At 31.8% G+C, this 10921-nt stretch overlaps 1 non-coding gene across 1 annotated transcript; it reads left to right on the top strand.

The window, feature by feature from the left end:
• Positions 1–845: 845 nt before the first annotated feature.
• LOC113254175 (U6 spliceosomal RNA) lies at positions 846–952 on the top strand. The gene has a single exon (XR_003315701.1). It is a non-coding gene; the product is annotated as a U6 spliceosomal RNA (small nuclear RNA).
• The last annotated feature ends 9969 nt before the right edge of the window (positions 953–10921 follow it).

The following is a 10921-nucleotide window of genomic DNA, read 5'->3' as shown; positions in this document are numbered from 1 at the left end:
CTGAATGGAAGTACAAACACCTCAAAGAGAAAAACTAATCTTACAAAAAAATCTCACTTCAAAAACTATTGTAAAACTATAATAGTAATAATATAGCCATTATGCTAGAAAAAAAATCAAAAGCACAGAATAGACAGTCCAGAAATACACCCACTCATATTCGGTCAATTATTTTTGACAAGGTTGCCAAAGCTCTTCAGTAAAATAAGGATTTTCAACAAATATTTAGAATATTATATATCTGTTTGCATCACAAAGAATATTAACTCCTCCCTCACACCAGGTACAAAACTTAATTTGCGACAGATCATACACGTAAACATAAAAAGCAAAAACTACAAATCTCATAAAACACAGGAGAATATCTTCAATAGCTTGGGGACGGGCAAATATTTCTTAGACAAGAGACCAAAGCACCTTAAAAAATTTTAAGAGAGTAAATAAAAAATCAGACTAAAAAAATGCTACTTGCCACATAACACTGTTAAAAAAATCAGTAAGAAAACCATAACTTAGAAGAAACTATTTGCAAAATGTATGGCTTAACAAAAACAAATCAAACACGTGAAAATCCCACGTGACAATAAAATGACAAATAAGCCAATAAATAAAAAAGACCAAGTACCTGGGCACCTGAGAGCCTCAGTTGGTTAAGCGGTTCAGCATCTGATCCTTGATTTCACTCAGGTCATGATCTCAGGGTCGTGGGATCAAGCCCTGTGCAGACTCAGTGCAGAGTCTGCTTGTCCCTCTCCCTCCTCGTCCCAGTGCTCGGTCTCTCTCTCTATCTAAGATTTTTTAGATAAAAATCTTAAAAAAAAAAAAAAAAGAGAGACAGAGATCAAGTGCCCACTTTGCAAGCACATATATTAAAATTGGAACTCTATAGAGATGATTAGCACGGCCTCTGTGCAAGGATGATATGCAAATTCATGGAGCATTCCATATTAGAAAAAAATGAGCAAAATTCTTAAATACTTCACAAAGGGAGATATATAATGGGAGTAAAAAAAGAGAGAGAGAGAGAGAGAAAACCAGATAAGGAAAATCAGGTTAAAACTGTGATAAAATTGCCCTACAGAACTAGAAGTTTGGCTGAAATTTAAATGTCTGAGACACCAAATGCTGCTAAGTAGGAAGAGTAATTAGAACTCTTACGTGGTGGGTGTGTAAAATGATACAGCACAATGGAAAGTGCTTTGGTAATTATTATAAAGACAAATACACAGCTGTTCTAAGGCATAGGGATTCTACTCCTAGGTATTTATCTAAGAGAAATGAAAATATATGCCCATTAAAAAAGTGTCATTTTTTCTATATCTAATATATGGTAACTAATATGATAAAAAAAATAGCAAAGTGGTTGCCTTTGGTGTAAGAGTGTTGACTAGGAAGAGAATGAGGGAACTTCCGGAGATTGTGGTTATGTTCTGTATCTTATTAGGATCTGATTACACAGGTGTATGCATTTGTCAAAACTCATCAAACTGATGATATTTGTACCTTCCTCTGTATATTTAAACTAAAACCACTATTAAAATATTGAATTTCAGTTGATTGATTTCCATGTAAGTATGGTATCGGTTAGTGATTCTGAAACTATACATTTACACTATATATATATATATATAAATATGTATATATATACACACACTATATATATATATATATATTTACACTATATATACTTATATGGATAAATATCCATATAAATGGACATTTCTGTAAATATGGATGTTTCTATATATATGTATATAAACCTTTTCTATATGGATATAAAAGCCTAATTAGAGTGTCTACCAGAAATGACATTCAGGAGGAGCTTGTCTGATTTTGAAAGAAGATAATAGTAGAAAGATAGGCTCATTTTTGAAGAAGCTGTAAGGTCAGGATGGAAGAAATTCCAGCTAATGAGAAAGATTAAGGAAAAATGTTTTAAAAGGCATGACAGAGAGGGAAGAATTTCTAGGGGAGTGTCTTTGAATAAGCAAGTTAGATGGAGTTACTGTTGGGGAATATCATTAAAAACAAAATCTTCAGCTAACCCGGAAAATCTTTCCACAAAAGTAGAAAAGAAAGAAAACAGCTTTATTATAGAACAGGCTTTAAATCAGAAAGAAATCTTACCCTTTTGTATTGCCCAGCAGATACAACCCTATGGCATACGTGTTCTCACGATCAACAGTAACTAGTCCTTAAATAAGAGGACTTGACAGCACCATTTGTCACACATCATTCTTCCTAGATTCACCTGATAATTGGGGTGGCCATCTGTGTTTGCTAATCGTTTTTTTCCAAAGAAAAAGTAAACCGTAATATTTTTATGGCGAGAGGTACTCTGGCAACTTAGTATGTGGTACGCTGGCTGAAGGCTTCTACCCTCCAACACAACTGGGAGATAGGGATGCTGTCTTTCTTGATGATTGCATTTCAATGAGATGGCTCCCAGGTCCTTGAGAAAGGCATTGTTGTGTCATACAGCTGGCAATTGGCTTATTTAGCTTTTAAATGGATTTACATATATTTTAAAGAGACAAAGAAAAAAGTTACAAGTGTTCTAAAGTAAGCCTTCTAAGAAAAGGTGGGAGGTGGGGGGAGGGAGGTTTCTTTTATATTTTCCCTTAACTATCCAAGAAGGATGCAGTTCTTCTATCTTCTATCTTCGTAGAGACAGAATATATTGTGGAAGCAATTACAAAATCCATAATTCTTACCCAAGAACCTTGGAGCCACATATGCTATAAAATATGAACTTTCTCGGATTATGGACAGGTCATACTGTGATATATACTTTATGTATTAGGAAAAACCCCAGTAAAGTCTTAAGTAATACCTTGTAATCAAAGCATTAATATACCTGTAGGGAAATATATGAATATTCACACTAATGGGAATAAAAATATAAATAGCTATACATCAATTTCAGGTAAACTTTTGCGGCCAAATGAATTGGTCAGGGCAGGGCAGGTCTCATAACCAGAAGAGTTATAAAAATCTCTGTTTCCACAGTCTTTTGGACTTTGGCTTGTAGATAAAAGATTTGAGATTTTTAGGGGGAGTGGTATAGTGAATGAACAAAGGAAATACGGTATGATTTGTGAAAAACATTAAGAGGGCTCAGAGGAAGGCCTCTAAGTTTAAAGGGACAGTAGTCAATATGAATATGTGTTTCTGTCCAACCACACTCATCTGTGCTTTCACATCTCGAAGAAAACTGAAAGTTGGACAGAACCAGGCCCAGGTATTTCCAGGCAAATTGTGAAAGAAGGCAAAGGAATTGAGTATACCTTTAGGAGAATGAGTATAATGATGGGACTTGGACTTTCAGTTAGGTAAGGAGGGAAATAAGGTTCTGAGTGAGGGTGTACCACATGGTGGGAGAAGGTAGGTAGATGGGAGAAGATGAACTGAAAACCCTGTAGGATTCAACAGGCTTAAGACTAGGATTAGTATAGGCAGTGAGATGCAAAAAGATGGTATACTATGTGGGATTCAAAATTGAGATTCTAGAGTTGCAGGTAAGAAGGTAAGGAATATCCTTGGTAATTAGTAACCAAGTCAAGATGGAGAATAAATTCATTGGAGGAGAGAAGCTTAAGGCAATTGGAAAGAACACATGCAAGGAAATTGAAATTCTAATGATTATAATAGTTAATAGGGCTGGAGAGAGGAGTAAGTCAAGAGCCAAACTATTCAGGGAATGAGAGGAATGACCCTCTGCAAATAGATGCAGCCAACTTTCTATTGCCCCATTTAAATGATTTTTTTTTTCCTTCTGAGATTTCTATTTTGGAAGGCTAAGGTATTCCTGTGTTTTTAATTGGTACGTTAGTAACTTGAATTTTACTGAAATTGAATTAATTTCTCTTGTAAATTATTTCATTAAACAAAGATAAAATGTTTGAAACTAGTAAAATTTTTAGATCAAAGGAAAAATTAAAGGGATTTTAATATTAAATTAAACCTATTTTCATACGTGCACTCGAATCCAAGTTTTTAATATTCAGTCATGTAAATTATGCAGTGTACATAATTTATGAGTTTGCATTTTCCAAGCTCTTTAAAAATGGATACCAAATATAAGTGTTCCTTTTGAAGTTTTAAACCAGTAAATATGGAGACTAATCAAGAAAGTTTAATGAGCAAGAGTAATTAAATAAACTTAGTTTTAGAAATCTGTGTAAATTGTTAAGGTAGGGGGTAAACTTTCCATTGTGGACACTTGGTATAGAAAGGAATGGTCATTGTTTGTTTGCTTCTTTTCTGAATGGACCTGATGAAGAAAGGAAACCAGATCAGATACTGAGCCTTCAGCTCTGTTATACTGTTGTCAAATAGGTTAAATTATTTGCCTTTCTCTCTTTCTTTCCCTCCCTCTCTCCCTCCCTCCCTCCTTTCTTTCTTTCTTTCTTTCTTTCTTTCTTTCTTTCTTTCTTTCTTTCTTTCTTTCTTCTTTCTTTTTTCTTTGAAAACAGAGAAAGCATACATGCAAGCAGGGGAAGGGGGAGTGTTGTGGGGGGAGAAGGAGGAGAGAGAGAATCCTAAACAGAGAAACCCTGCCCAGCACAGAGCCCGAAGTGGGGCTTAATCTTAGGACCTGAGATCATGACCTGAGCCGAAATCAAGAGTTGGACACTGAACTGACTGAGCCATGGTAAATATGGTGCCCCATATTTACTTTTCTTATGGCAAGGGTCCTCCACATGCAATATTTCAAGCATTATACTGCCTAAAATTGTGGAATTAAGACGCTATGTTTTCTATCACAGTACAAATGTCATCAGACGTGCATGTTTGCATATTTTATGCTTCTTTAATAATGCATTCTTAAATTTGATTTTAAGTTAAGGACAGTGTTTGCTTATTGATCATGATTCATTATCCACACTGGGGAAGCACTCCGCAGTTTGCATCTTCTCAGTTAATTCTGAATAATTCAGGAAGTTGTATTTATTTTCATTAACTTTTTATCCATATATACTTGACAGATAGTGACATATAATATGCTACATCTAGTTATAAGCATTGTACTATTGTTTATAAGTGTACAAAGTTATAGTGGCTTTTAGGCAGATATATATCTATATCTATATTAGTACATGTTTAGAATTCTCCTATAGCTATATTGTACATTATATGGTTTATTACAGGACACTTTCATGATGATTTTTCTTTTTTTTAGACAAGGTAAAATTCTAAAAATGTACTATTGGATGTAAATTCTCTATAAAATAATTTCTCTTATAATTGGCAAAAGATGCACGTATTTAGACAAATTACATTTCCCCCAGTATACTATATTGTTGCCACTGTTATTTTAAAAGTATGAAGTCGAATTAAAAAAAAAAAAAACTTCTTTGAATTTCATGGGCTTTCAATTAAAAAACAGTTTCAAAATTAACAGAATTGGGGAGTATTTAAGCATAATATTATGGAAAAAAGTCAAGAAATGGTATTATACTTTCAGAGTAACACACCGAGCCCCAGGGTATTGCATGGATATCACGTAGACAAGCAAGGCTAACAACCCCGGAAAGCACATCTGACCCATTTATTTAGTTAACAGAATCGCACATAGAATGAGACGGTGGTTTAATTCTGGGCCAGGCATTTCTTTGTTTCTAAACTTAAACATGCATTTAATTCAATGTGGCAAAAATAGATGTTATATTATATATATAATTTGAAGCTAAGTCTGCTCCAGATAATTTTTACTGTACTGGAACAAATAAAAATTATTGAGATGAAATATTAAAATAGAAGTTAAAAAACCATACACTAACATCTTTGTCATGGTTTGGAATAAGTATATCTATTAATAAGTACTGTGTGGTGACTAACATAATATAATTAAAAAACATTAAAAAAAAAGAATTATAGAAAAATGGTAAAAAAAAAAAAAAAAGTGATCCAATCAGGATTCTAGCTCTTTCTGTCTGTAACACTTTGAACAAAACTCTGGTTTTGGATCTGCCTTTTTTTCCTTTCTATAACTTTGTTTTATATATGCCATATATACAGAGCAGTGTATCAAGCATAAATAAGCATCCATTTAACTATTCCAATATGAATAAATAGTAGAACTTGGAAAGACCTATCAGGGACCCTTCCTTAATCACCTAACTTAATCACCTCCCAATCCTTAACTTTTAATCACTCTCCCTCAGAATGACTTCTATTCTAAATTTTGTGAAAAATCATACCTTTGTTTTCATTATATCTTAGTTTTACCACTTATGTATAAATCCCTGAACAGAAATGTTTCTTCTTTTTCTCTTCATTCATTAATTTATTCAATAAATATTCATTAGTTCAACATAAAAAAAAATTATAAAATGCAACATTAGGAGTAAGTTTAAGTTGTTAACTTGTACTAAAATAGAACTTTGATGAACAGCTATATTTTTTTCACCTTGCATGTCTTTTTCTATCCTTATGGAACTACTTACAAACATAAAAACAGAAGTGTTGAAAATGTTGGAAATAAATTTGAATTTGAATTATGATAGTAATAATTCAGATCTTACTACTTTTTTATCTGAAATGTTATCTTGAGAGGTATTTACTGCTAAATTGCAAAGTCAGGAGCCTCATTCTTCATTCATTTCTATTCAGCTAAAGAATCAGCTAATATGCCATATTATAACAATACACTTTAAGCGTTGCTCTCTTTCAGGAATGGTTTCAAGTTCTTTTCATCTAAATCAATTTGTTTTGAAGTTTTTCAGTGAAAAACAAAGCAAAACAAACAAACATTGTCAATAAAATATAATTGAATGCTCTAAATTGGAATTATTCTTAAATTTCTGCAAAAGCAAAGTACATCTATATCTATCAACCTTTCCTACCTCTCCTTCCAACCTATTTATTAACTTCTCACTATATATAGTGTGCATCCAAAATAATGTAAAAAGAAATCTGAGAAAAATGATCTTTTTCATTGAAGTCACTGAAACTAATGCCTCTCACATTTTATGGGCTGATACATTAGTCATTCCCACTAGTGAAATACGATCTAAGAGACGTGGCTCCCTTACATTTGCTTACTTTATGTTTTTTCTTTATAGACTAGCGTGGCCTGCAACCTCTAGAACCAAAATTGTAAGAAAACTTAAGAATGATCCTCGTGCATTAAAATTAATATTTATTTAGACATAACAGATGATATATCTTCCAAGTTTCAGATATTTTATACAAACAAATTTTAAGAAGCACTTTTGCATATGAAGGAGAGAACTTTACAAATTGAAAATAATGATGAATCAAAAATATCTTTACCAGGATGAAACTTTTTGTTTAGCATCATTAACATTCATAACTTGACCATAAGATTTTTAGAGGCTTTGCTTCTACTTTTGGTTTTAGAAACTGCCATATGTGTAACTTTATGTTCTCAATATATTATTTAGAGCAATGGGAAAAATGGCAAGAAACAAAATTTTAATTAATGACTTACAAATCCCGAGGACTTTACATTTCAGCCTTCCATACATATGAGCAGCCTTACTAAAACCACAACATGGAAAGGGACAGTGATCTACCTTAAAGGCTCAAAAACCTTGTAGATGGTTGAATCAAATGTGAACTGTTGACCTCCGTTTTCTAGTGCTTTTTAAAATCATAATTCTTAATTTAACGATGGATATGTTTGGTTGTAGTGATATTAGAGTTGTATTTATTTAACAACTGAAGAAAATATCTTAATATGCAATTTCTAAGTGTAGTTAAATATTTAACTGCAAATTATTTTCTGAATGATAATTAGGAATATTTCCAGCTATTTAAATGAGATGAGAGGTCTTTGCACTAAATGAGAAGCTTTTGATAACATATATAAAAAGAATACATCTATATTTATACATATTTAAATAAATGTAATTGCAGGAAGGTAAAATATCCTCTTAAATTATACACACACAATTTGGTCATCAAATCCATATTAATTGTTATTAAAATTAATCAAATAATTCCTAAACTATAACAAAAACTAGTCCTTTAAAATCTTATTTCTATCTAGGTGCTCTTTCTGTTACTTAAAAATAAGGAATGTTTCATAAGAAGATTACAAAGTTAATGATGGCATCAACATGTATATATTCATATGGCTTGTTTAGGTTATGAGTAATTTGTGTTACCAACATAAGGAAGAAATCAAAAGTAATGATTATTTCTTGTCTTTTCTCATGGGAATATATTATTGTTATTATATTGCCATGGAGCCATTTACCACATACATATGAAATATCACAATATAAAATTGTTAACTTTAGCCCCCAACTATCCAAATTGAATGTTTTAGCACGGTGAGATTCAAAATATATTGAGTATTTTTAATCTAAATTTAAATCTTTGAAAGTAAAATATAGTTTAAAGTGGTACTTACAAACATATTATTTCAAGCAAGCTTTACAAAATTATAATAAGGTAGTCATTTGGAAGTTCAGCATGGAACTTACTTCCTATTGAGGGACCTAATTACCAAACATTTTTGCTCACATTGCCTGAAGGTTATGATTAGAACACATTAAAAAATCAGCAGATTCAGATCTAAGTGAACAGCAAGGTACATAAGGTGATGAAAGGTCTTCCGTGAAAGCACAAGGCCATAGCCATTAAGGATCTTCTATGAGAGTAAAATCATTTAAAAATCAATGCAAAATCTTTTAGAGAGTTTCTGTTCAGTAAAACACGAATAGAATTGCCAGGAAGAATGAGAGCTTCTGAATTTTGTATGAAGTAAACTAGAAATTACATGGAAAATCATAGGGAGAAAAAAGACTTAAATATATAGATTTTTAACAAGTACAGTTGTCTCAGCACTTTAAAGTTGTTACTGAGCATTGCTGCAAATATTATTATTTTATTTCTACTACTAAAATTTCAATATCATCTTATAATGGTAAAAGACATACTTGATAAATTGGTAGAAACTATACGATGACTTTATTTGCGTATTTAAAATAGCATATTTTAATTTTCTAGATGACATAGATAGGTCTGTCTAGATGAATAAATCAATAGAACAAAATAAAGTCCAGAAATAGACTCCGATAAGGACAAATGATTTTCACAAAGGTGTGAAGACAATTCAGTTGAGAAAGAATAGTCATTTCAACAAATAGTACTGGAATAATTGGACATCCATACATAAATAAACTTTGACACATATGTCATACTGTGTACAAATAATAAATAGTTATTGCATGGATGATAAATCCAAATGTAAAATCTAAAGCTATAAAACTTCTAGAAGAAAACATTTTTTTTTTTTGGCTTTGTTTTAGTCAAAGAATTCTTAACTATATCATCAAAAGCATAATCTACAAAAGAAAATTTGATAATTTGACTTCATGAAAGTTAAAAATGTTGTCCTGTAAAAGAATGACTAGGAAAAATATTCACAAGTCATAGCTTATCTGAACTCCTATCTAGAATATACACGGTATACTCTAATCTCAATAATAAGAAAACTAAAGAAAGTGGGCTAAAATTTGAACAATTTATGAAAGAACAGACAATTTATGAAAAATGACAAACTCATAAAAATATATTCAACCTCATTAACATTAAGAAAATATAAATTAAAATCACAGGGGTTAACACTCAATACCTACTAGATTGTCGTAAAGACTTCATCACAAATGCTGACTTACTGTGGAGTAACGGCTATTGCTATATAGTGGAATGAGAATATAAAATAATACTACCACTTTGGATAAAATTAGGCAGTTTCTTAAAATTTAAAAAATCCACCTATCATAAAATCCATATGATACCACACATAAGTATTTCTCTAAGACAAATTAAAAGACTTGTACATGAGTGTTTGTTGCAGTTTCATTTGCATTCGCCCCACCTGGAAAAAACCAAAACATCCATCTACAGGTGAAAGTATAAACAAATTGTGATATATATATATATATATATATATATATATATATATATACACACAATGGTATACTACACAGCAAAGAAATGAATGAACTATTGATACATGAAACAACATGGATAAATCTCAGAATAATTATGCTGAGGAAAGCAGTTCAGCCTTCCCCCTTTCAAAAAAAATAAAAGAGTACATACCATATGATTCCATGTACATAAAACTCTAGAAAATACAAAATAATGTATAGTTAGAGAAAGCGGATCAGTGATTGGTGGTTACCTAGGGCTGGAGAGTAAGGGGGATAGTAGGGAAGAGTAAGAAGGATTACAAAGAAATGTGAGGGAACTTTTGGGGGTGTTGGACATATTTATTATCTTGAATTTAGCGATGGTTTTATGGTTTATACATATTTCAAAACATCAAATTTTAGAATATGTACAGGGATTTGTATGCTAAATATAACCCAATAAAGCTATTAAACAAAAAGCTACCATCCGCAATAGCTTTGTGAATAAAATTTAAGAAAAAGTAAAATAAAACATTGAAAAATATCGCAACAACAATGATAATAATAAAGAAGGAAGGGAGGTCATACCAGAGCTGCTTACAGGCTGCTTCCAACAAGCCAAATAAGCAAACTACCAAATGTCTTGGTAAAAGAGGTTTCTCCAACCATGAAATGATTTTCCCTGTATCTACTTCTCTACCTTCCACCAGAAGTTGTTATTTTGGCCTGGGGGATCAAAAACTGATGGCAAAGGTAGCACATGGAACAATCTGAGAAAATAAATCATTCCCAAGATTTATTTGGGAATGGCTCTTAAATTACATAATGTGTCTAAAAGAAACCACCCAGGAAGCCAGTATAATGGCTTTTGCAGAATTGGCTTCCTAATTGCTCAGGCTTTATGTCCCACAGGCAAGTAAACCTTGAGTGAACAAACTAAAATTAGATAAATTGTAGTTGCCACTTGTATTTTGGAGGATAACTATTTTGAATAAATTCACATAGAATTTGATTACAGTCCTAATAAT

The sequence above is a fragment of the Ursus arctos genome, unplaced genomic scaffold, assembly GCF_023065955.2.
Source record: "Ursus arctos isolate Adak ecotype North America unplaced genomic scaffold, UrsArc2.0 scaffold_20, whole genome shotgun sequence".
Taxonomy (NCBI): domain Eukaryota; kingdom Metazoa; phylum Chordata; class Mammalia; order Carnivora; family Ursidae; genus Ursus; species Ursus arctos.
The sequence above is the reverse complement of the archived record's forward strand: the minus strand, read 5'-3'. Positions and strand labels throughout refer to the sequence as shown.